Genomic DNA, 26,852 nt, shown 5'->3' with positions numbered 1-26,852 from the left:
ACAACACCAACATAATGGTACACTCACAAAGATGAATTGGAATTCAATTTTTAATTGGGAATAATCATCAAGACATTATAAAAATGCTTGTGGCCAAGCATTTTCCAAGAGGGGGAGACTATCATGACCCCAAACTTCAGAACGGTTAGAATATGATTGGAATAAATTTTAATTGAAGATTGAAATTTATTCATACAGTTGCCGATCCACTTTCATGACTCATTAATGTGGATGAACAAATGTCTATTGAACATCAATCACAACCTTAATGGCATCCACCTTCAACACAGAATGAATGTTAACACTAGCTAGGATAAGTGGTGCTTGGCTCATCTATCCTCCAAGAACAAGTTGGATCTTCATTACACATCCATAATAATGTGTTTCTGATATCATTGACCAAGACGATTTTGTCTGAACTCTTCAAATGGATTGTTGACCATGTATTTGGAAGCTCTCCACGCAACTGGTTCATGGCAACTATCATCGTCTCAAAACAATTGGAAACACAACAGCCAATCCATTTCTACAGACCTACTTGAGCATAGAAATGGTAAGTTCTGCTTGAACTTACACTAGGAGTAACTGGGTTGACGTCCAGGCACAAGTCTTTAGGGATTTTGTCCTAAGACTCAGTCTCTGTTTTATCTGATTGAGAAATGCGTTTTTACTTAATTTCAGAATATCCCGTCTTCTCTGCTACTTCCACCCCTATACCCCACCCAAGACCAGTTGCATGGAGCATTACATCTACTACTCACACAGGTGGCAATAATGATATGGTGCAGCCACTAAGAATATGATGTGGTTACAAGTTACACTACTGGGCCCAAATAATATTAGCAATATAACATTTTATGTTGAGCAGTTTGGGTAAAGCATATATTAACATAATATTGTTAAGGCAATATAATCATAATAAGGCCACCCTTCATCCCTTAAGTGCCTAGATGTAATGATCCCATCTTTTGGCCTTCACGTTCTTTTAGCAGTTGACCAAGTGTGTGTGCGTTAGCCTTGTTCTACATGGTCCTGAGGGCTAACGAAGGGTTTAATGGGATCCTGGAGTGTTTTGGCCTAGTCATTTCCAATTTGGGCCAAAACGAAGTTGATTTACTCAGTTTTAGGCATACTTACTATTTTTAGTAAGTCGGCAGGACACAGTGCAGGTCAATTTTGGTGATTGGATTCGATAGTCCTCGGTGAGAGCTTTCCGATGAGCTATCACTCGCATTATTCGGAGTCCGATTGCTAATACATTTTAATGCCTGAAGTTTTATTAAAGTAACGTGTAATTTAATTGTAAAATATTAAAGTGTTACTTTAATATTTATTTTATGGTGATGTGTACCCAAGGGAGACATAAGGGGTATTTTAATATATGTTTTATATATTACACATCTTTTATCCCACATTGCCCATATGAGTTGAGCAGACCCTTGGAAATAGAATAAAAGGAAGCATTTGTGGCTTCATTAGGGGGTTGAATATGAGAAGAAATTGGTGTGTGAGTTGCAGCTCCGTTCTTGGCATTTGAGGACGTCTATCCTCTCTTGTAACATTCTAGACGTCATTCCCTTGGGGTTTGGCCTTTGGAATTCTTTGTTATTGGCTTCATTATCAGGCAGTTTAGTTGCATTTCCGGCTACAGGCAGATTTGGTATTTTGCTCATATCTTTTTCACTACTTGTCCGACGCTTATGCCGCTTTGAGGGAATGGTATTATGAAGGTAGTGGACTGATTGAAGGACAAAGTATTGTAGCAGCAAGTTCGAAAGCATGGGCTAGAGTATTATGTCAATACTGCTGAAGTAATTAGTGAGTTGATAAATCTGCCATGTATTTGGTTTTATGAATTCTGAAAACAACATTTTATTAGTAGTAGTTTATTTCCACTTTGCATATCATTGTAGTTTATTTCTTGCTTATGTTGTATGATACCAATTCCATGCATGAAACACAACAAACAAATAAACGTTTGATTTCCGGAGTTATAAGGGGTTTAAAACGTTAAACGGAGAAATAAAAAGTTGAATGCAAACTGTTTGACATAATTCCTTTCAGCAATTTGGTTTAGTTTTTGGGACATCCAGGGGTGCCCATTACACTAGACTAGCTTGTCGGGATGCATAATAGGCTAATTGCACAACTTAGAGGTCTAGGCAGAGGTAGGAGACATGAAACAAGATTTAACGTGAATGCATATTACTTTTTATGCAAATATGAAATCTACATGATTGTTTATATATAATAATCTTCTAAAATGATTTTTATGCGGTATTTATTTCAAATGCACATGCTCTTCAATTCTACGATTTTATTACGATTTTCATGATTTTTAAATAGCAGGGATAAGGAGATTTCAAATTTAGATTATGTTGCAAGGGTGTTTGTGTGTGTATTACCTTCCTTACATGTGGAAATATCTCAATAAGAAAGACCAATTAAAATATTTCATGCAAATAAGCAACCTGTGATTACCTACTACAGTTACGAGAAAATCTGTAAATTATTTTTGAAAGGCTCATTCTTGCCATTCAACTATATATGCATAATATATAACTGTATGCATATGTTGTATATACATTTACATATACATATCAAATTATATATGTAGAACAATGTGATGGAGCCCCAACTATTCACAAGATGAATACCTCTATTTATATTTTTCATTTCATTCATAGGATGAATTTTTTATCTAATCAATTATGAATCTTCTTGCTTGTTCTTAAGATTTACTTTTAAGCTTCATATCATTATTTTCATTCAGCAGTGCTGCTAGTTTTCAACCATTCAAACTATATGTTATTCTATGGATAAAGCTCCTCGATTTTCATGTAGTAATCTCTATTCACCCTAAAGGAGCATAGAAGAGAATGTGATAGTACTTTAATGTGGATTGTACAGATGCAGCTTTAAATGATTGTGTCAGTGAGCTATCTTCTGATGGGGAGGTTTCATGAGATATAGTTAGATGAGAGTGGATATATCCTAAGCGATATGGTTGCAAGGAATATGTCCATAATGGAAAGACTTGTGACATAAATGTTAGGTCTTCTTCAGAAGGTAACAATGGCTTCAAACAGCACAGCATAATCAGGCAGAATTTGTAGCATAGAACTATATGTGTACAAGATAAGATTTTGCCTGTGAAAGAGACTGAGATTATATCAGCCTGATTGGTGTTTGAAGATGCAAGTAAAATGATTTATTCCACATATTTTCTTGACTGAAGTATGTTACATATATGAAGGACTTTGAGGAACATGTGTAAAATGAAGCCACTTGTTTTGATTGTGTACACAAAAGGAAGTTGATCACTCAGGATAAAAAGAATCTGTATGTCGACATATACAAGCTCCCAGCCTGCTTCTTGATCCATAGAATGAGGGATTGGAAAGGGACTGTATTGATTTAGTTTCCTACAGGAATACTATTAAAAATATATGCATCCACATCAACTATACCTAGCACTTTACCAATGTGAGCAAGTAGCCAAAAGGGGTCTTACTTCACTACTGTAAGACTTGGAGAATTTCGAGAAAAGATGACCAAGGGATGTTAAGGCTTTGACTCACAAGATACAAGTTGTGTTTTTAACATGTCTTTGTCTGGATACCCCCTGAACATGGAGGACAAGTCAGTGGTGTGCCTGAGGATGCAAATGTTTTTCCAAATGCAGTAGTGGAGACCACTGAGAGTAATGTCCAAACAGAACTTATTATCAAGGCATGGAAGAAGTAGCAATGATTTGAGGATCATGTGATATACATGAAGGCTATCAGCAATCATTTCCAGATATTCAGTCCTCATGAATAATGAATTGTTTCTCTTCCAGCAAAGCAAAAAATGGGATCACAAGATAATCGTCAGTATATCAGTACATTCTGAATGAATTCCTATTGTGAAGAGATATCATTGGAAACTAAATGCAAAAGTTGGAATCATCAGTCAATAAAATATTTGGAATTTCAACAGTAGAATTGCATCCTTTTAGAGGACCCTCATTTAGGAGGGATGTGTAGATGATTACGGTGGTCCTTGGCCAAGGAGTAAGGGGCCAATCATAATCGTATGACCATTATTAAAGGATCTGAAGACTACCACAATGGGATTATTTAGGTATATGGAACATGCGATTGGGAAGTAGCGCTACATACAAGTCATCCCAATGAAGCAATCAAAGAAAAGAATGACACTCAACTATTTACACTGTCCTGCTGAATACATATAAAGCTATGTCATCTTTCACTCGGTTGAAGTTCTCAATTGTGGCACAGCAAATTACTGGTGTCTTCATTAACTTCTTTGTTTTCAATGACACTGCTGCTAATCTCAGAAAAGGAATGATATTGGACATTATGCCACTGCATCTAAGGCTAGAGCAGAATAGAGTGAAGTCCGCTTATTAAAGGTGTTTAACCATTCTTGGAATAAATCTGGAACAATTGATATGCTTCCTTAATGGCTCTCTGATATACTACAAGAAGTAAAAAGTGCTCATTTGCAAGAATATGCCATGCAAGCTATATCAAGACAATATGAATTGGAACGAACAGACCAAGGAAGCATCAGGTTACATGAAAACATGAAGAGATGCAATATTATCAGGAAAACGCATGCTGGAATGATGGAGTTATTAATTTCCACGTCTCATAGAGCCGTTTGAGCATGGACAATATATTTATGACTTCAACCATTCTCTAATAAATTTATTTCTAATTGGTTTTTTGTTATTGATGCAGGCATATGGAGAAGTACGATCTTGGAAGCATCCAAGACTAAACAGGAAAGGATTTGGGACTTCAAAAGGTTTATACTCAACAATGATCTTAGTATTCATGCAAATTTGCAGAAGAACCTTTGTGGACATAAAACGATCACCATGCAAACACCATGAGAGCACATACCAGAGGGGATTTTATATGTGTGACAAATGGAATGACAGAGTCCAACATAGGATGCATTTGAGGAAAGCGTTGAATTTGAAGAAGTCTGGAGATATATAGTGGAAGAGTTGAAGTGTATACTTATGGAAAGAAATGTTCGAGCCCAGTGTGGCCTCTATTTAAAAATATAACACACAAGACTATATAAATCTTGATCACATTTAATCAGGATTATATTAAGGTTAAAAGTTCAGTTATTTGTTATAAAATGGTGCAATGGTTGGGTGAATACCTTTCCATCGGCTATAAATATAGATGTAAAAAACAAATGAAAGGGGACAATTCATATTCCTACAAATTTTTACATACCCAAGTTATATATTTATTCACTTTGATATATTTTATTCTTTCATTGGTAAAGAAATGAAGTTTTGAACTAAGCTCGTGAATTCAAATTATTGAGTAAATATATTTATGTGATTCTCGAGTCAAACTGCATTGGATGGATCATTCATAAAGAGTGTCTCCAGTGCAATTTTATTTCCGGCATGATTAGTAAGAAATATTTATTTTATTTGCATGAAGCTTTAGAGTTAAGATATTATATAGTTTCATCCTTTATAATAATTATTTAAATTTTATAAATATATTATATCATAGATAAGTGGACATCACATGCCGATTGGTAGGTTTTAATATTTTTTAAGTTTTGAGTAATAATGAATATTAGTCTTTATAAAGTATGATGTTCAACAATATTACTATCAATATATATGTTGAACATTAATACGAAATATTAATGTTTAACATATCATTTATAACAATATTTTATTTGTTCTACCATTCATTTATATTTGTTTATTTATCTATAACCTATATGTTGTATATCTCTTTATCAACATATTATAATATAGTTAAATTCATTGACTAAATAAGGACTCGTGTATTTAGAGAATATTAAGAACAAATATATATATGTATATTTGAAGCATTAGTACATAAGTTTGGGTTTGTGACATAAGATGAACTAGAAGGCTTTGAGGCAAACAAAGACTCACATTCCTAAGACCTAGGATGGATGTAGTTAGTAGATGTAGATGCCTTCAAATTCCTAGCTTTCTTTATGGTCTCCTAAAGTAAAGGTGGATCCAAGGACGTAACTCAACCTCGAAATGGCTTGTAATGTCCCCACTATTAGGGTTATTTTGGGACAACTAATACTTGCAAACGATTGTTAGAATCATAACAATAACATATCTAACTATACTATTCTACCCTCTAATTTAACTCCAACCTTAAAAATGTCTCTACATCAGGGTTAATAACCCCCCTGGGGATCTCTAGGTCCTGAATAGTGTTGGTGTAAATACGTATTCACTATTTACACTTAAGTTTACTTAGGCTAATGCATTATTTAATTATTTAATTTTGTGAGACACTTAGGAGTTTGCGCACATTTTTGAGTTGTCATGTTGACAACACAGAAGTACGCAACTCTATTTTAGCACATGGTGTCTACAACACTGATTTGCATGTCACACCCTTGTAGGCTTATCCTCTTATCATCACACATACTTTCATGCTTAATGGAGGATAACCCATATCTGGTGGACATGTGCTTGGTTGTATGTCATATCATGATGCTGATTTCGAGGCATTCTAGATGTATCTCAGAAGCCTTTATATATAGGCACTCCTAGTGTATTTTCACAATGCATATTAAATGAATATATCGTCATTCTAATCATACTCTCTCTTTTTGGTCTACAGTTGTGCTTGTGTTTGAGTTCTTAGTTCTTGGGTGAATTTTGCCCTGGGGAAAATTTTTACATAGTATCAGAGCTTGGAGATTTTCTCATGACATAGCCGTTCGAGACCACTATTGCTTCAACACCTTAGCCCGAATCCGAAGTACTGAAGAAATTGAGAGCGTCTAGAGCTAGATTTGACCTCGCCATTGCGTTCGGAACGTTGAATTGGTGAAAATTGATTATAAACTCAGCTACCTTGGCCCAAAGTTGATCGTGAGGCAAAAAAATTTTGCAAATTGGAACTTCGAGGCCCCGATTTACAGTTCGAGTATGGTCATTACTTGGTCTACAATTTAATTTTTCAGATCTGAGTTTAAAGTCTCTGTATTTCCGTCATATTTTTCTTGCAAATTGTTTGAAATTTTTTCGCCCTTCGGGCGCCCAGCACAGAGGATTTTTTTAGCACAACCGGGCAGTGACACCCTGGCTCTGCCATTTGGAGGTATATTTTATTTTGTCATAGAGGAATATTCATAGAGGAGTATTTGTTTGGCGGGCTTATTCCATTTTTACTCCAGCGCCTCGGCCTACCAAATTTGGCCACGACCTTTACATTTCCAGCAACGAACAACTCACCGGACCAACAAAGCATTTAACTGGTGAGTAACTCCCGGCATGCTCCTCACTTTATTTAACCCTACAGGCTTCTTGTTTTTTAAACACCACAGGTCTTGCACCACCCACGAATGTGGGATTAAAATCTTACAACCTCCACTGACATTTGTAAATTTGGCACCTGTGGAACGTTTCTCGACATCTTTTACCATTTCTGGCTTGTTTAAAACTTGCAGATAACGTAGTGATTTCGCAGTGCCACGCGTTGCTTGAGGAACGAAACAAACCTTGCCACGCGTCCTCTCCTGGCATGGCCACATAGGCACACAGACTGCACATGCGACAACTTCACAGATGCACTACGCGACACTATTGTACTAAGCCTGGCGTCCACATCATCTCGTTTGCCTGCACCCCTACGGCAAATTAAACTGCGCTACGTGGACTGTTTTGCCACGTTTGCCCACGTCAGCTCCAACTGTATTGTACACATGGAGCTACATCATCTGCCACCTTAGCTATTTCGTACAACAACACGTACAAGCTGTACGGTCTGTACAATACGGACGATATAGTCAGCTACTACGTCACCCCTGGTATGCTGATTTTTAGCCTGCATCAGCATTTTACTGTGTTAAAATTGATGGCCTTCTGACCGTCAAAACTAGGCATTTTATAACTATTGTGATGGTCGTTTGACTGTCAAATTTAAGCTCGCAGTTTTTCTTTCAGACCCCTCTCCCCAGATTGCTTTTCGATTTGACAGCCTAACTTTGCGAGCCCATAACTTAGACATCCAGACTCCGATTCAGGTGCGATTTTTTTTGAAATTGGGTAGAATTTCCTAAATTTCCTAAATTTTCGAGTGGTGGTGTTATTTTCTGGTTTTGGTGCAAGGATTTTCAGAAATTGAATTTTTTGGCAACTATACCTGCATAATCTTGCATTTTGCAACTTCAAACGCTTCGTACGGGCACATCTGGTCACTTTTTCAGGTTCCATTTTTTGTGAAAGTGTGTATTTTTTTGTCTACTTTCCAGATCTCCAGTCAGATTCTAGGGTCGTGTGGACCAAAATCTCACTTTCAAAACTCAGGCTTTTTTCTGCATTGTAAAGCTTTGATTACTTTTCAGAATTGTTGTACATCTGAGCTATAGTGCTTAGTGATAGATTTGGGCCTCAAAAGGTAGTTGTAAAAGGAAATTAGAAAGTCCACTTTGTTTATTTTAACAAGTGGCCCATTGTACACGCACTACTTATGAAGTGCCAACAACATGTTTTTTGGAGTGGTCTTTTGATTGAGTGAAAAGGGGGGCTGTGTATTGTCTTCTTGTATCTCTCCTTTGTGCTCTTTCCGTTTTTTGCATCATGGGTTTTAAATGCCCTCCTCTAACTTGACGCAACTATTCTACATGGAAAGATATTGCATGGAGTAGATTAATGGAAAAAGGATATAGTCTTTATGTTGATGGTACAATTACCAAACCTACTAATGCTAAAGAACTCATTAAGTGGCAAGCTCAAGACTGATAGGCTTTAGGAGTTATCAGGATTTGTGTTCATAGAGATCTCTTGTTTCACATTGCCAGTTGTACAGAATCGAAACCAACTTGGGATAAACTTGCAACATTATATGGTAAGGTGGATGAAGAAAAGGGATTTTAGATTGAGGATGATCTACTTCTCTTGGATCCAAAGAACTTTGACGCAATTTAGGATTACATCACCAAAGCCAATGAGGATAGGGCACTTTTGAAAGATTGTGGAAATCCCATGAAGGATGAAAAGTTGATTCATCACATCCTGAAGAGGCCACCTTCTAAGTATGCTTCATTTGTTTCGAGTTTCAATACTCATAGGTTGACCATGGGATCTACTTACCAGAAGCCTTCATTTGATGCATTTGCGGAGATGTTGATTGTTGAACAATCTCACTTGATGGATTTAGGAATTTTCAAGTCATCAAAGACCAAAGCCTTGGTGACTAGTGATGAGCACCAATCAAGTCAAGGAGGGAAAAGCAACAAGAAGAAGAAGCAGTGGAAGTAGAAATCACAATCTGAGACACAACAATCCTCCTCACAAGGCAGTTCTTCTTCCAACAAGAAGGGAAGTAATGAAAAGAAGGACAAACTTTTTTATGCATATTGCAAAAAGCCAAATCATGACGTACATCATTGCAAGACTAAAAGAATCGATGAGTTAGAAAACCTACTTAGGAAGAACAAGATTCAAGTGCCAGGTACTTCCAAGGATTCTACTCCAACCTCTTCAAAGGGAAAAGGGAAAGCACTTATTGCAAACACAAGTTCTTCGGAATGGATACTTGACTCAGGTGCCTCATACCATATGGGTTCTTCAAAGGGAGACTTTTTTTCATTGAAGCAGTCAAAGGTACCACACATCTTCGTGGGAGATGATACTAAAATGGAAGTTGAAGGGAAAGGACATGTGGAAATGGACAATGGGGAATTCAAAGATCTTCTCTACGTTCCAAACCTTAGCTCCAATCTCCTCGTAGTTTACCAAATCACTCACCTTGGAGATGGTCATAAAGTTGAGTTCTTTTCAGATTCAGTGATGGTGCGGTCTTAGAGATGATTCATTGGTTGCAGTGGGGAAAGTCAATGATGACAAGAGGCTTTATTCCTTCTCCTACTTTGTGCCTAAGTCTCCTTCTCAAGCCTTGTTGACTCACTTTACTTCACAAATCAAACTATGTCATGAGTGGTTTGGTCACCTTGACTTCCACTATCTTCAACAACTTTGCTCAAAACACATGGTCAAAGGTCTACCTAACATCAGCTTTTTTAAAGGAGAGTGTTCATCATGTTCAGTGGATATGCATCTCGAGAAGTATGATAAAGGCAAGTCTTCACGAGCACCAGTTGTTCTCCAGTTAGTTCACATGGTTTTAGCAGGACCCTTTGCAGTGACTTCAATCAGCCAAGGCTGCTACATCCTCACATTTGTTGATGACTTTTCGAGATTCACTTGGGTCTACTTCCTTCATCACAAGAATGAAGTAGTTCATAAGCTTCAAGTCTTTAAGACTCATGTTGAATACAAATCAAGGAAAGCAATCAAAGTTCTAAGGGTGGACAATGAGAATAGATATGTAGACAGAAGACTTAGAGACTTTTGTAGACTTAAGGGTATTGATCTTCAGAATCCGCCAGCATTCAGTCCGTACAAGACTGATGTTGTAGCTATGAGGATTAGGACTCTCAAATATATGGCAAGTTGCATGATTAAAGCCAAGTCTCTTGATCCTTCATTAGAAGTTGAAGCCATTTGCAATGCTACTCACATACTTAATACGTCTCCTCATAATGCCTTAGATGGGAAAACTCCTTTTGAGGCATGGTGCAGTAGAAAACCAGTTGTGAGTCACCTTAGAGTCTTTGGTTGTCTAGCATGGGCTAACCTATCTTCTAGGAGATGCAAGGCACCGACACCTAGGCCTTGTACCTTCATTGAATATGAAGACAATGCGAAGGCTTACAAACTTATGGATCCTGAGACACGAGATTTTTGTGGAGAAGAATGTTCACTTTGAGGAAAGTTCACCCAACTTATCCTCTACTCCTCTCCGCACTTCATACATAGTGGAAATTGATAGTGGCACTAGCAGTAGTGCTTCAACAGATTCAAACACGTGGGGTTCTATCGCTAGTTGCGGTGAGAGGTCACATCATCAGTCTAGTCCACATGCTTATATTGCCACAGTGAAAGGTCTAGCACAACAGGGTACACATCGTCTTCCAACTCCAGCTTCAGCTAATGACTACATGGCAAACATTGCAAGTTTGTTCATGGAGTCACACACTGCAGACTTGGGAGACAGCTTTGACAACTTACATCTTCTCTTTGATGAAGGTGATCCTTCTACAGTTGTTGCAAGGGCTCACTCTAACCCTCATGTCTATTCTCTACATGATCAATCTTTACAGGTTGGCGTGATTGTGGATCCTTATGAAAAACAGTTGTCGAAGGTCTCTTTGTCAGTTGAGGAGATAGATGGTTCATTGGAATAGGTTCAACAAACATCCTTGCTAGATTTGCATTCGTTCTTTTCAACACAATTGGAAGAGGTGACCATCAGTATCAGCATAGGGATACTTGAGCAAGTTTCAGGGCCCACGTACATCTTCACGATTGTACCTTTGCCTTTGTTTCTTCCAAAGGGGAGGAACGTCATTCTACATTCTTTGACCAGCTTCTTCATTGGAGCGGCTTTCACTGCCTGGCATTCTTCATTTGAGGGGGGGGGGGGGGGACTACCTTGTCTCTCTTCCTCTTCTTTCTTATGGGGGGGACTTTTTTCTTATGAGGTTTTGTCTCTCTCTTTCTTCACTATTGTATATACTGGATGTATGTCGTAATGGGGTGGTCTTGATTACTCCATCCATCCATGCATCCCTATTCATCTCTCTTTTTGGGGAAGGGATTTTCCCATGAGGTTTTCCCTCTTTCTCCACTTTATGAGAGATTGCATTTTCATTATGTACATGGGTACCTAACATGGCCTAGTAGCCGAGACTCATTATGCACTTCATCCTAGTTTTTGTAAGCTTAAGGGCATTCCCCGAAGTTGCACTTAAGGGGGGTGTTGGTGTAAATACATATTCACTATTTATACTTAAGTTTACTTAGGTTAATTCATTATTTTATTAGTTTATTTTGTGAGACACTTATGAGTTTGCGCACCTTTTTGAGTTGTCATGTTGACAACACAAAAGTACGCAACTCTATTTTAGCACATGGTGTCTACAACATTGATTTACGTGTCACACCCTTGTTGGCTTATCCTCTCATCATCGCACATACTTTTGTGCTTAATGGAGGATAACCCATATCTAGTGGACATGTGCCTAGTTGTATGTTATATCATGGTGCTGATTTCGAGACATTCTAGATGTATCTCAGAGGCCTTTAGATATAGGCACTCCTAATGTATTTTCACAATGCATATTGAATGAATATATCGTCATTCTGATCATACTCTCTCTTTCTGGTCTACAGTTGTGCTTGTGTTTGAGTTCTTAGTTCCTGGGTGAATTTTGCCCTTAGGCAAATTCTTACAAATAGAATATCATCAATTATAGTACCATCAGATGGAGCCTAAAAATTTAGGTCTCCATTTGTGAAATGATGTTGAAAATTGATGATATCAAAGGATTTATAAGCATGGACAAGAATGCTAAGGTACCCATTACCAATATTGAAAGTACGAGAAGCCAAACTCACTGTTTGAATAAAGTGGAAATTACCTACAATTTTCCTAACTTGTTGAAATATTATGAATATTAATTGAAATAATACTATTGGCAAAGGTGAGTAAAGCATCTGCAGCTTGCATATTGTCTATAGAAATAGTGATAAATGGCTACACTCAGCAAACGGTAAAATATATTACAGCAACTACAGTGCTAGCAGCATATATCATGATTGGGTAAAGTTTAGCAAAATGGTCAAGTATAAAATATTTGTACAGTACCACTGGGAATTAAAGTAATCATATAAGTAATAACCAGTGAACATACATCTTCATCAAGCTATATGAGCAAGCAATTGACATGGGATAGCCTTTCTGTTAGTGATGGATGCTGACAACCATGAAATCAAAATAAACAAAGGATGAGATATAGTAAAGATATATGACAAAAGGACATATTTATAATATGGAGGAATGAGAGACACACAAGCTTGTGTTTTGTAACAGCAATTCTTTGTAAGGGTATATAGAAATTAAATGATAATATTGTGAGTAAAATGGATTTAGTGAAGTCAAATTCATAAATTTCAAAAGGAACTATCATGACAGTGGTATTTCTTGTGCATTTATTTTCTGGTGAATTACTTTTTAATGACTAGAGATACTTACTTTTGATTGGCACACACTTGTAGCAACGAAGTGATACAATGTTTCTTATAGTTGCAGTCACAGGGGAATTATTCATAGGTCAAATTGATGAAAAACAGAGGACAATGAGAGTCCAATACAGAAACACTATATAGGGGCAGTTCATTGTTACAATCTTCACCATATTCGTGAAATCTGGAGATGATATGAGAAGCCTAAATATCTCAGAAATATACAGGTGTGTATGGAAGTTGGAAACTGTTTAATGGTTTGAGCCTCAAGTCAGACAATTTGTGCAGGGAAAACAACTTAGAGACAATACAAATGTCTCTGCCACAGACAATGAATATAGTCCTATAACAAAATCTGATAGTTCATTGAGCAAGATTTTCGAGTTCACATATAGGTTCCGAGCTTAATTACCATTTGGATGAACAGCAGTGGCAAACAATATAAAGTTATTATCATGATACCATTGGAATTCTCCAAATACTAAACACAATATCTGCACAGAAATGTTTGCGCAACCCAAAATTAACATATTCATCACTTTTTATGCCATTTTATATTTTCCTGAGAAGAAATCAATATCAATGCTCAAAACCTTATTCGAGTCTGGAGATACTGCTGTATAGTGATGAAAAATGAGCAACCATATGATCGTTCACCAAAGTTATGTGGAAGTTTACAGTATCAATAGTCAAAGGGCATGTTTGGACAAAATACCATTATCTCTCTCTAGATTTGGAGTGTATTGTGGGCTTTCATGTGTGGTGTCACTTATTCAAAGTCACAGAGCTTTCCTAGAAACCATGTCTCAGACTTCGCCGATGGTGATAGCCAAATGTCAAGGAGATGGCAACAAAAAATCAAATTTGAGCATCAGAAATCATTGTGCAAACCTGGAACACCATCAGGAAGCCCTTAGAATATCATGCAAGGATTGTTTGTGAATTATTTTAATACTTCTCTGTATCTGTTGTAGGAATAGCCGCAGAGGAAATGTGTATGTGTGGAGTTCGAGGATAGTACAGGCCCGACAGAGATATGGATCGAATGAAGACAAGTTTAAAGCAAAGATTAGATAAGGAAAGCTTCACGTCAATGTTTGAATGCATACCAAACTTGAGCGCTTCATGTGGGTCATCTAGAGATTGCAGCATTTGGAATTACACATTGGAAGGAGGAGCCCTTGTGGATATGGAGCACGGGAATTTAATTTGTTCCACCATCGGCTAAACTATTAAAATTAAGTTTGGTCATCATTTAAAGAACATGAAACATTAATTGCTAAGTCAGAAATTATACTAAAGTTTTGTGTTTAGCTATTTGTTGTGAAAGGAGGCGATGCCTGGAAAGGCAACTGACACCTCTCTGTCTATTATAAATTCAATATGTAAAAAACAATTCCCACAATTCATATTCATATTTTAAAATTTAATATATTATGATGCACTTATGATGTATTATATTCTCCCATTGGTGAAGAAATGAATTCTTGAACAAAGCTTGTGGATTGCATTATTGGGTAAATTTCATGTGGTCCAGATAAATTTGGAATAGATGGATCATCCATAAGGAGTGTCTCTATGTGCAATTTTTATTTCTGGTTCAATCTATAAGCATATCTATTTTTGGCATTCGGGTTTAAAATATTATTAAATTGTGCCCATAATAATATATTTTTAATTTCTATAAATGTTTTAATGTTTGGACAAGTGGACTGGGTCATTATTTGCATTTTAAACTTGATAAACATAGATATTGTGAAATATTTAATTGTTTCCGTATTTATGTCTAGTTTGTCTCCCTACCAGAGGAGTTAAAGTTCAATCTGGACTAGTTTAAGATTGCATATATATTTAATCTGTCGCATCTTGATTATTTAATTGTTGGTAGTAAAGAGTGTAAAACATTATAAAGTTGTACGCGAAAATTCACTGAAGTTGACTCTATTGCCCGAATGAGCAGAGGCACTGATCTTTTTATTAGTGAAGTCAGAAAATCTATATATTCCTTCTACAAGCATCAGATTCATTATTAAAACTTTATACAATTCATTCAATTCAAACACTCAGCATCCAATTTCAATTTTATTGAGTTCGAGGACCTTGCCAACTAGAGAACTCCAAAGCTTAAATTTGCCATAGAAAAGCTCTGAACCAAGTGATCAGGTTCGAGGAGAAGGTCTACCCGCCTAGGTGTAGTGGAGCCTAAAGTGGAGGGGAATCAAGGCAATTCTCGTTCGTTAGCCAGAATTGATTGCGGAATCCTATCGAAGAAGTGGCAGGCACTTGGATTTCCAATCTGCGATTTTGGGAACCAATACCATCCTTAGTTACTTCTCCATCTTCTGTGGGGTACTCCCTCTAAAGTCATTCCTAGAAGAGATATCCTCTAACTAGGGCCCTTATCACATGTGCACATGTTACCTTCAACAGTATATTCCAGCCTGATAACCATATTAAGTTCACTCTCTTCCCTAATAGGGACTCTTGATCTTAGGTCATTAACCATAGTATAATCACTCTCTTAGTACTCCATATCAACATATACATATATGCTTTCATATATATGTATAAGCATAAATTATCCAAAAAATATATTCATAATTACAATAAAAATATATTCATAATTAAAAGTAAATCATTAGCATCATACCTTCCTTACCTTTACTTGATCCAATCTAGTTTTTATAATGGGTTAGGAAATATTCATTATAAATGTACCAGTCTACTTTATTGATCTTCTTCCTCAAGGTCTTTTATTTTCTTAATATTAGGGAGATATAAATATTTCAAACCAAAATTATTTGTTTGTCTTGTCCAATCCTTATTTTCCATTGTAGATTCCCACAATCCATGATATCACCAATCGTGAGCAACTCCATCAAGATATAATACTTCTAATCTTTTAGTGTCCTCAGGCGTAGCACGCAAAGCAAGATAAGTGTTTGTCTTGTGAATCCAAGCTCAAGTTGTCACTCGACCATTGCCATCATAATATGCCAGAGTCATCTTACTAGCCAACTCTTGTAAGTTTGACTATTTAGGCCTTGGCTTATCAAGAGTAGGCTTGCCTTTGGAATTCTTATGCTTCCGTGTTAGATTTCTGTAAAAATTCAAGTTTTTCTTAATGACTTTGGCCAGAGCATTCCACTCAATAAACTGTGCAACAACATCATCCACAAAGGGTGTAGCCTCAGTCTCAATTCTAACTTCATCCATCTCAGGTCTTAGGAATGTGGGTTGTTGTGGCCTATCACAACTGCCAATATAACCTTATCGACCCTGTCATCAATCCTAATTCGGTCCTTTTCTCTACATCTATCACCAGCTCTAGACCTGTCATTAGTGAAGAGCACACGATTATATTGAGGGGGGGGTGACTCAATATAATAACACTTTTTCAATTTAAAACTTTTTATCCAAACAATTGCTTTAATAACCTTAAATGATGAGATAGACAATTATGCACATGAACACAAACACACAATGATTCACGTGGAAACCCAATACAGGAGAAAACCATGACAATAAATGCTTTAATATAAACTTTGTTCTTTTACAATCTTTTGTAGGCTCCAACCTACTAGAGGCTCCAGCCCCTATGTTGAGCACTGACTCACTGGAAGCTTCGACTCCCACACTTCGCAGGACCTACTGGAAGCACCAACCAGCCGCACAAACTTTTTTTCCACCTTGAGGATGTTGCTACCTCAACTAATGATGGACAATTGAATCAATTTTCTGCACTTTCTGATATAATTCTCCTTATTTTATTTCAGTATATTATAATAACACTTTTTGAATCAATTGAAGGCGGGGGGTGACTCAATATAATAAGACTTTTTCAATTTAAAACTTTTTATCCAAACAATTGCTTTAATAACCTTAAATGATGAGATAGACAATTATGCACATGAACACAAACACACAGTTATTCACATGGAAACCCAATACAGGAGAAAATCACAACAATAAATGCTTTAATATAAACTTTGTTCCTTTACAATCTTGAGCACTGACTCACTGGAAGCTCCAACTCCCACACTTCGCAGGACCTACTGGAAGCACCAACCCCCACTGTTGTCTTTGTGAGCACCAACCAGCTGCACAAACTTTTTTTCCACCTTGAGGATGTTGCTACCTCAACTGATGATGGACAATTGAATCAATTTTCTACACTCTCTGATATAATTCTCCTTATTTTATTTCAGTATAATATAAATCTTCATAACTCTTATATTCTATTTGCATAAACTTCTTCAGATTTTCTTTGTATCCTTATTACTACCTCATACTTCCAATCTATATATACACTTTTATATAAATGCTATACTCTATTCATTCACATGCTTTATTCATTCTTCTTTTTAATACCTTTCTGTTATTCTGCGCTCAAACTTGTGCTTCTATTCTTACTTCTTCATACTTTACACTTCTTATTTCAAATATCATATCCCTTATTATATCTTACGAGTGGCTGTGAGTCTTTGACCAAGGATAGCATCTCCTGAGAACTTTGTACCTCTTCATTTTAGTTGAGCTCTTTTAATCAGACATTAATGACTTAATTATTTTTATGATCATAATTGCACTTGTGTCTAATTGAATGTGTAAAGACAATGCCAATGCATGTTGATAAATCTTCAGCAATATATCATTTTATAACCTGACACTTGGTGTTTTATATCTGATATATGATTTCCTTGTTGACGCACTTCGCAACATACACATCTGCTTTTGCTGTATGTTTTGAGAGATCCAGATGATCCTTTGCTCACATAATTTCTAATGCTGACAGGGCTGGCTCCTTAATTGTCTCCTGCTTTAATTTATAACAAATTACTTTAATAATACATTAACTCTATCACTGCAGCCATTGATTCATACATATTATTGCTGCCTAATCATTGCTTCTATTCATACTATTACTGGCATAACATTAGTTGGTCTTATTGCTGCTTCTATATATTCTTTCTTTCACAATGTATGATCGATGCTCGTCCTCATAGAAATCACTCCAAAAGTTTTAATGATGTTTTTCCTTAGACATTTCGCAGCTCTTGATTTCTTGCCAAACCAAGATCACACATTCCATATGTGACATGGAATGCCTACATCACTAGTTTTCCACGATGGCACTGTTTGGATCTTTCTTTTCATCGGGTCTTTTATATAAAATTTGTATTGTCTTCCTTAAATGATGTGGCAACTGCACAATCCATATTTTCTTTATGATAAGCTGAAGTCAACTTCATACTCTCAATGGCATAGTCCTCATCGCTCCATAATTTTAATGTTGACTACATAAATTTCGATCCCTTCTGTTTCAAGTAATTCAAATGTGTTATCTTCATATTTGAGTTGCTCTGTTTCTGACTTGGAAACTCTTCGATTCTATCGCTATTCTATGTTTTCCTCCAAAACCACACTTTTCATCAACGTCTTCCTCTTTGTCAGGTGAGTTCTTGTCAAATATTGATAGATGGTCTTTGTCTCATTCTGTTCATCTTTAATTATCTTTGCTATCAATACTCTTGATTAACCATGACTTGAAGAATTTGACACTAACATGCGTATGATTATTATGGAAACTCATGAGCTTGCTGTTGTGATTGTCGTAATATACTTAAGTATTACTACTCCCATGTTTCTTCTGATGTTGTGAATATCCATATTGTTAATATATTGGAGTCTCTATTTTGTCCTTGTCTCATATACTCCTGATGGCTTCCTCTAAATACAATTTGATAGCTGTATAAACTTTGGTCCGGAGGTAATTGAAACCACAGAAACCATATTCTTTGATTCATTTTGTAGCAAGAAGTGTTAATGATACCCCCAAACTTGACCATCCATTGCTCCCAAAGATGTTGTCAGAAGTACTTGTTGACAAGGCCCAACACAAAAAGTGATAAGAGGCCACGATACTTGTGCACTTCCCGAGGTACCAGCATAGCATTTAAGGTTATTGTACTGGATAGTACTAGAAGAGTGGACACGATAGTGCATTTATGGAGCGGGCAGATCAAGAAGGATGAGTAGACTGGATCTGTCAGGTAACGAGCAATATCTTCCTCAAGAAACGGATCCCCAAAATTCCTTTCCCCTTTCTCTTTTCCCTATTCTTTTCTATCCCTTTCGACAATGTAAATAGGAAAGATGTGCAAATTCTACAGGTAGTACCTACTTGTTAATAGGTTGTAGATTGGTAGGGTTTGGTTTCTCGATTCACAACTACTAACCTTGTGTATAAACAAATGATTATTTGACTCTAAGGTTCGGTTGGAATTGATGATTTTGTTGGCCAAATGTACTTTGAGTATATTGTATTTTCAGTTCTAGTTTGTTAATGAATGATGGATGTTGCCTTGGAGCAATGGTATTTTGAGTTCAAACAAGTGAAGGTGGCCTCTTTGTAGCTACTTTTGGAATAAAGAGATCTTTTGTGCTCCACTCTTGGTGTCTTTCATCTCCGAACACAGTGAGAATTTCTATTTCATTCTTGTGTCTGTCCTTGGCTTGAATAATATTCGAATGATGTTTGCTTTCACTAAATGTCTCATTTCATTGCTTGCATATGTTAATGGTTGCTGAGTATCCATGTGCTAAGTAGGTTTCTATTTCAACCATGTATTGTTGATGGAAATAATAGTGAAAGTAGACTATAGTTAGGTAGTTTCTAAACTTTGTGCTATCTTTTGTTGTTTCTTTATTAATGGTTAAATGGTTTTTCTCATAAACTTTCATTTCAATGTCCCAGCATAGCATGAAATTACTAGCATGCCCTTTAAATATTGAACAATCACCTCGTCCAACTAAGCCAAGCCACGCACATTCGAGACCCGATTACTAGGTGCTTGGGAGCTATGAGGATTCATCCTCTGATAAACTTCTACATGCGATGTTGGTCGGTGCACTCGTGCTTGGTGAGAACTTTTAACCTTGTTGGCATAGCGTGCAACAAAGCCACATCAACACTTCTTTATATCCAATGTTGAGGGAGTCACAACTCTTCATTACAATCTCTTAACCTTTTATTAATCTTAATCAACTTGTGATTAAAATATATTTTAGTAATAATTTTAAAAAATATTTTAATGTGATTTTATTATTTATTATTAAATCTTATTTCAGAAATGGGGCATTACAAATATGGCTCATTTATAGTTCTCTAGAACACTCTATATGCTTGCTGAAAGAAACTATACATGAATAGAAGAATGTCTTTCTAAAACGTAAGCTTTTTAAGTGTTACAATTTTTTATCTCACTAGTTCTCGGTTATTTGCACATTAAACTCATAGCTTCTGGGCGAATTAAGAATGAAATTATCTTGCATGAACCTAGGATTATTCAATGAGTGCTAAGCGTTCCATTTATTCTCATGAGAGATGTTTACCGCATGGGGTAAATAGTTTATTAATGCATACAGACAATAGACAAGAACATGTAACATAGCAATACTCCTTTATTATTTGCATAAATGTCGAAGAGATTACATAGTGCTTACAATGATGATTACAACCATGATCCAAAGTCCATTTAGGACGGTGTACATATACCATTCTGAAGGGGTGATTATACTCATTGGCTACATAATAATTACCGACTGCATGCTAATCTACCTGTTGGCTATTTTATAACTTTACCGAAAACATCACCCCCCCCCCCCCAAAAAAAAAAAGAAAAGTCGTCTCTGGATGACAATTACAAAATATCCACCCATGCCGCTTTCTTTGCTTCCAACTCCTGGGTACACTGAGCCAAGTGTTGTTGTACTGCCTTCAACTGGATGATCAGCTCCTCCCAAGCTCTCTATGCATCCACCAAGACAGCTTCATGTCCAACACCTACTCCAAGTGCCTCAAAGCGTATCACCCCTCTCGAAAGACTTGCTCTATTATTCTCTCCACCTCTAGCACACAGACACTTCATGCCTACAACTCTAGGTCTCATCAACTGGTCCTACTTCCTACGACTGATAACTGAAGCGACTGGGGGTCTATGGGGCAACGCCCCCAACGGGGTTGAGGGGCAGCACCCTTGTGGGGTCCTGCCCCAAGCGCGCTCCCTATCATGATACAAGGCGGGGTCGAGGGGCAGCGCCCTTGCCGCCAAGACCAAATTAGCACTCTCAAAGCCACACAAAACTCCATGGAACACACCATTTTTGTGATTTTCTTCTGATTCCACACTCTTTCTGGCAACTGTTTATGTTTTACTACCTGTTTATGTCTTTCCCTTCCCTTTTTGGCATCATGTGTAATTCATTCTGAACATTTTTTATTTGTCTTCCTTTTTCTTTTTTGCTCCTTCCTCTAAGTTTTTCTTCCACTTCCTCTTTCCTGTAGACTCCATTTGTTCTTCTGCTTAGTTAGGTCAATTATCCCTCTGCACACAAATTATTTTCCTTCCCTGGAGTCCGTTCGGATTTGTACGGCCCTTCTTCAAGCTTTATGGATGTATAGTTAAACAATCCCTCAATTGCACAGCTGAATGATATAGACATCAGACTCCTGCTGTAATTTGTTCAGGTTACTTCATCTGATTGGCCGTACGACCTTTTCTTTTGCACTCTTTCTCTAGGAAACGGCCATACAAGTAGACCACATCCAAGGTGATCACTGTCTTTCGGCGTGCGTGTTTAGTGTAAGTGACAACATCTCTGATGACATTCTTCAAGAAGATCTTCAAAACACCCCTGGTTTCTTCATAGATCAAGATGCTGATGAGCTTAACAGCTCCCCTCCTGGCAAGATGCCTAAATGCAGGTTTTGTGATGCCCTAGATATTATTACGACGAACTTTCCTCTGTTACTCACAACAATTTACTAACCTCCACGAAATACCCATACGGCCGTACCAACTTCTGATTGACTGCAATTCACTATCTTATATGCTGTACGGGTCTTTGTAGTCACTGTACGGCCTTTGGTCTGCCTCTGATTGATTGTTTTCAAAACATGCCATATGACCTTGCACGGTCTCTTCATGCTTCCTTGCCTATTCTGTATGGCCATCCCTCTGCTTCTCCTTCACCATACTATCATCCCTTGGCTTCTTCTGCACTATACGGCCATCACTCAGCTTCTTCTTCACCGTACGGTGCCCATCCTATGGCATAAAATTGACATACAGCCATTAATTCCTTGCGTCACCTTTATTTACTGTACAATGCCAACATATAATATAAGATGTCCATACAGCAATTACATCCTTTGCCTAACGTTTATTGTCTGCCAGGTGGTCTCACTTTGCCATACGGTGAAGGCACTTAAAACACCGTACAGGGGCACTTAAAACGCTATACGATGGGGCACTTAAAACACCGTACGGTGGTCATTAGTTTACCGTACAGTGATCTTTAATAAAAAAAAATTTGTTCTCTTTTTTCTTTCTTTTTTTTACTGCTCCTCAATATTCGTCAATGATGGAACAGTGCGCGCATGATATATTTTTAACTTGGAACCGTTCACCGTTTTTAGAATTTCCTACCCATCTAATGTCCATAGCTTTATTGCTCCATTATCACCTACTTCTGGGATTTGGTATAGCCCGACCCATTTGACTTTAAACTTGCCCAGTTTGATTTCGTTTTGTCCGTCATACTTCAACACCAACTATCCTGGTTGGAACTTGTTTAGTTTTAGGTGTTTATCATGCCACGCTTTGCGCCTATTCTATGTCACCTCCGTGGCCCATTGTGCCTGCAATCGTCACTCATCAAGTTTATTTAAGTTACACGATCTCTCTCAGGTTTTCCATATTGCCCAGTTTGTTTTTGAAACTCGGTACCATGAATTCCGTTGGCTACCACTTCTTGCCGTCAATAACTGTATTCTTGATTTTAGAACCTTCACTCTGTACTGTTGAAGCTTTTATTAAACCCTTCCTCTTTGTTTCCTATGCAGACCGTATGAAGTGTTTTCTTTGCTGCCGGCACCTTTCTACTATATCCATGGTTTGACATAACATCTTCTTTCCGTGCGGTTCATTCAATGTGTACCGTACGATGGAATCTTTCCTTTTCATGGGTTCGTACTGTATATTCTTCCCTTCAGCGTTTGTTATAACCGCCTTTCCTTCCGCCGCTTCTCTATATTCCTTCAGACATTCATTTCCCTTTTCTTTTTCACCTTCGTCAACCCTTAACATATTACAGCTCGGAAAGAGCTCGTAATCCTCCATTTACCAGTGGAAAAGGCCGTTCATCGAATCCAAATCATCGTTTGTCAATCCACCTTCTATCCATAGGACTCTTTCCTCATTGGGTTCCAATTGCTGCTTTCCTTCATTTTCTTCTTCAGAATCATATGATACGGCTTCTTTGCCCACCATTTGTGTGTAAATCAATAATGAATTTTTGTCCTTTGCTTTCTATTGATAGTGTATTCTTCTTCCAATCATGCTTAATCTTTGCTTGTACAAGCCATCCTTGGCCTAGAATGGCGTCATATCCTCTCCTTTTCAGTGGGATGACGACAAAGTCAAGTAGGAACGACTGTGTTCCAATAGTCACTGGTTGTGCCATCAAGGTCCCAAGAGGTTTAATGCCATGTTGGTCCACCGTTAGTAATTGGAACATAGGTGGCCACAACGTTCGCTGTCCCAACTTCCAGGTATCTTCTGGTTGGATGTTTACCCCTGAACCTTCGTCCACAATTGTGTCTGAAAGGACCATTCCTAATATGCCCATCTCTACGACCGTCGAATGCCGTCCGGATGTGAGGGCTAGCAACATTGGGTCCGCTGCACTTGCTCCGCTTTCTTTTTCCCTTTCATGTTCTCCTGGTAGTTAATAGTCAGGGCTATGTTCGTGAGTGTTGTACGTAGTTGAGGCATTGTGAGGATCAAATCATTTAACTTGATTGGTATTTTAGTTTGTAATATCTGCCTTATGATGTTTTGTTCTACGCAATTCCTCATTGAGGTACCGGTAGTGTCCTTCAATTGTGATTTCTCTGCCTGCGTTGCTTTCTCAATTTTCGCCCACACTTCTCCCAATCTCTTCTTTTCTTCCATTGGGTCGGGGTATAGTTTTGCTTGTTTATGGGTGATTGCCAAGACTTCTTCGTCCATAGCGATGCTGATCAAATTCACTCCTGATTTCGAGCACTTGACATCTTCATGATCTCCAGGACCGCATCATCTGCATAACAACTTTGGTGCGTTTGTTGATGTACAGTTTCGTGCAAAGTGGCCACACAAATTGCATGCTTGACATTGAACCATCAAGCGGTCATTCGCATCGTATTGAATTCGGCTGTGGCCCCGATTATTATTGTTGGTATTGTTGTTTTGCCCTCTTCTATTATTTCTGTACCCACCCAAAGTGGCAACGTCATTGCTAGTGTTTTCACTTCCTCCCGACGTGGAAATCTCGTGTCAAGAGCACTTGTTGATGCCCTCTTGTTTTCATATTGAAGGGGCATTCTTTTGTGGAATGTCCCATAATTGGACAGATATCACAAAATTGGTTTTTCGGACAGGACCCCTTCGTGTGACCTTGTTTACTGCATTGGGGTAAAGAAATTAATGCATACAAGCAATAGATAAGAACAACAAAACTCCTTTTATTATTCGCATATGTCAAAGATATTACAGAATGCTTATGATGATTTTATGTTGATTACAAAATCCATCCCAGAGGTGTACACATACCCATCGAAGAACCTTCCCGAAGGGGTCTGTCGGCTACATAACAAGAACCTTCCCGAAGGGTGCGTCGGCTACACAGTATTTGCTAACAACATACATCCTGACATATACCCTGTCGGCTACACAATATTTACCGATGACATACATCCTGACACACACCCTGTCGGCTACACAATATTTACCGACGACACTTTTGTCTTGCATTTTGTGCACCATAGCTCATTTCCCTTCATTTCTTTCTGCATATTCTCAAATTCTTTCATCATATCATATCCTTCTAGAGAGCTCGGACCTTCTTATTGCCTTTTTTGTCAGCACCGCTATCTTCTTTTGAAGATGAGTCATTTGAGTCAGATGAGCTACTTTTCTTCTTTTTTTCATTTTTTATTCACTCTCTATGTCTATCACCCGATTGTATGCTTCGGTGTATGATGATGGCGGCACAATCTTCATTTTTTTCCTCAACTCCAGGCGTAGTCCTTCAATGAACCATCTCTTTTTCATCCCATCTGTTGGCCTACTTTACATTTTATTTATTAATTCTTTTAGTTTTCTGGCATATACACAAACAGTTTCATTTTTCCCTTGCTTTGTGGTGTAGATTTCTGCTACTATCTCATTGTGGTCTCGCAGCAATTGAAACTCGGTGATAAACTCCTTTTTAACTCCTGCCCATGTAGTAAGTTTCTGAGGGTCAACGTCTGAAAACCAATCAATTGCCACACCCTGTAGGGTTGCTGAGAACTGTCTAACCTAGTCATCCTCGTTCATCACGCCATTTGCTATCCATATGGTTTCGCATGTCTTGCAATGTTCGGTAATTTTTCTTTGGGGCCTACCATTGCTACTTTCTTTTGATTCTTAGGTACATGTTGAGCACCCGCACTATTCTGAGCACTTGTGCTATTCTGAGCACCCGCATTGTTTCGAGTACCCGTGTTGTTCTGAGAACTCGCACTGTTTTGCACAACACCTGTGTTGTTTTGCACAACACCCATGCTATTCTGCACACCCACGCTGTTTTGCACAACACTCGCGCTATTCTGCACACTTGCATTGTTCTGTACAACTGCACTGCTTCGGACAATCGTCCTACTTTCGATAACCGCGTTACTTGGTGAAAAAGGGTTTTCCTGAAGTTGTTCATTTCAAAAGTGTATCACAGACGAAGAGTTCACTCCACGCTCATGCTCCCTCGACACACCAAGCTGTGTGAGTTAATTCCCTTCCATCTGAATTCTCTTCCCTCGGCGTATATAGGTTAAAAAATTCTTGCCTTGTTTAGTGCTTCGGTGTCCATCGGCAATCTACTGAAACCTCTGTCTGCATTCGGCTTGTTGTGCCAAAATTAAATTCCCTTGTGCGGTGTGTAGTTCATCTTTTTCCTTTAGCTTATTCTCATTTTTGTTAAGCTGATTCGGCATTAGTCTTCATTCTTCTGCCTTCATTCTAGGTCCATTGGGCAATGGCGCCAAATGTTTACCGTATGGGGTAAATAGTTTATTAATGCATATTAACAATAGACAAGAACATGTAACACAATAGTACTCCTTTTATTATTCGTATATATGCCAAAGAGATTACACAGTGCTTACAATGATGATTACAACCATGATCCAAAGTCCATTTCGGATGGTGTACATATACCCATTCGGAAATAATTAATTCTACTCGTCGGCTACATAATAATTACCAACTACATGCTAATCTACCCGTCGGTTATTTTATTAACTTTACTGACAACAACAGATGTGTTCATGTGAACTGCTACTCATGAAACATGAGTCATTGAGTTTGACTAGAAAAACTACACAGTTAAATCTTGATAGCGATATCACAACTTCTAATAGTTATATGTTTTGCAAGGTTTCTATTGTGAAGATATCTTAAATAGGCTTAAATTTTTTATTGCCATTCAATAAGTATATCAAAATGATTGTAAATATTGCTACCCAATTTGATTCATAGAACAATAGAGCTTTCCTCTGTCAGCCTATTAAACATAATGTATGTGGACAAATTGATAATATCTTGCTTGAATGCTAGCTTGTAGGATCGTCTCC

General features: G+C 37.6%; 1 protein-coding gene across 6 annotated transcripts in view; it reads left to right on the top strand.

Annotated features, from left to right (window-relative positions):
- The window catches only part of LOC149534775 (ATP-dependent (S)-NAD(P)H-hydrate dehydratase-like), a 256,178-nt gene that overhangs the window by 145,412 nt on the left and 83,914 nt on the right, over positions 1-26,852 (top strand). The window lies entirely within an intron of this gene.

The sequence above is a fragment of the Cupressus sempervirens genome, chromosome 10, assembly GCF_028749045.1.
Source record: "Cupressus sempervirens isolate cs-2001-9-10 chromosome 10, ASM2874904v1, whole genome shotgun sequence".
Classification (NCBI taxonomy): Eukaryota; Viridiplantae; Streptophyta; class Pinopsida; order Cupressales; family Cupressaceae; genus Cupressus; species Cupressus sempervirens.
Note: the sequence above shows the minus strand (reverse complement) of the source record. Positions and strands in the feature narration are given on the sequence as shown.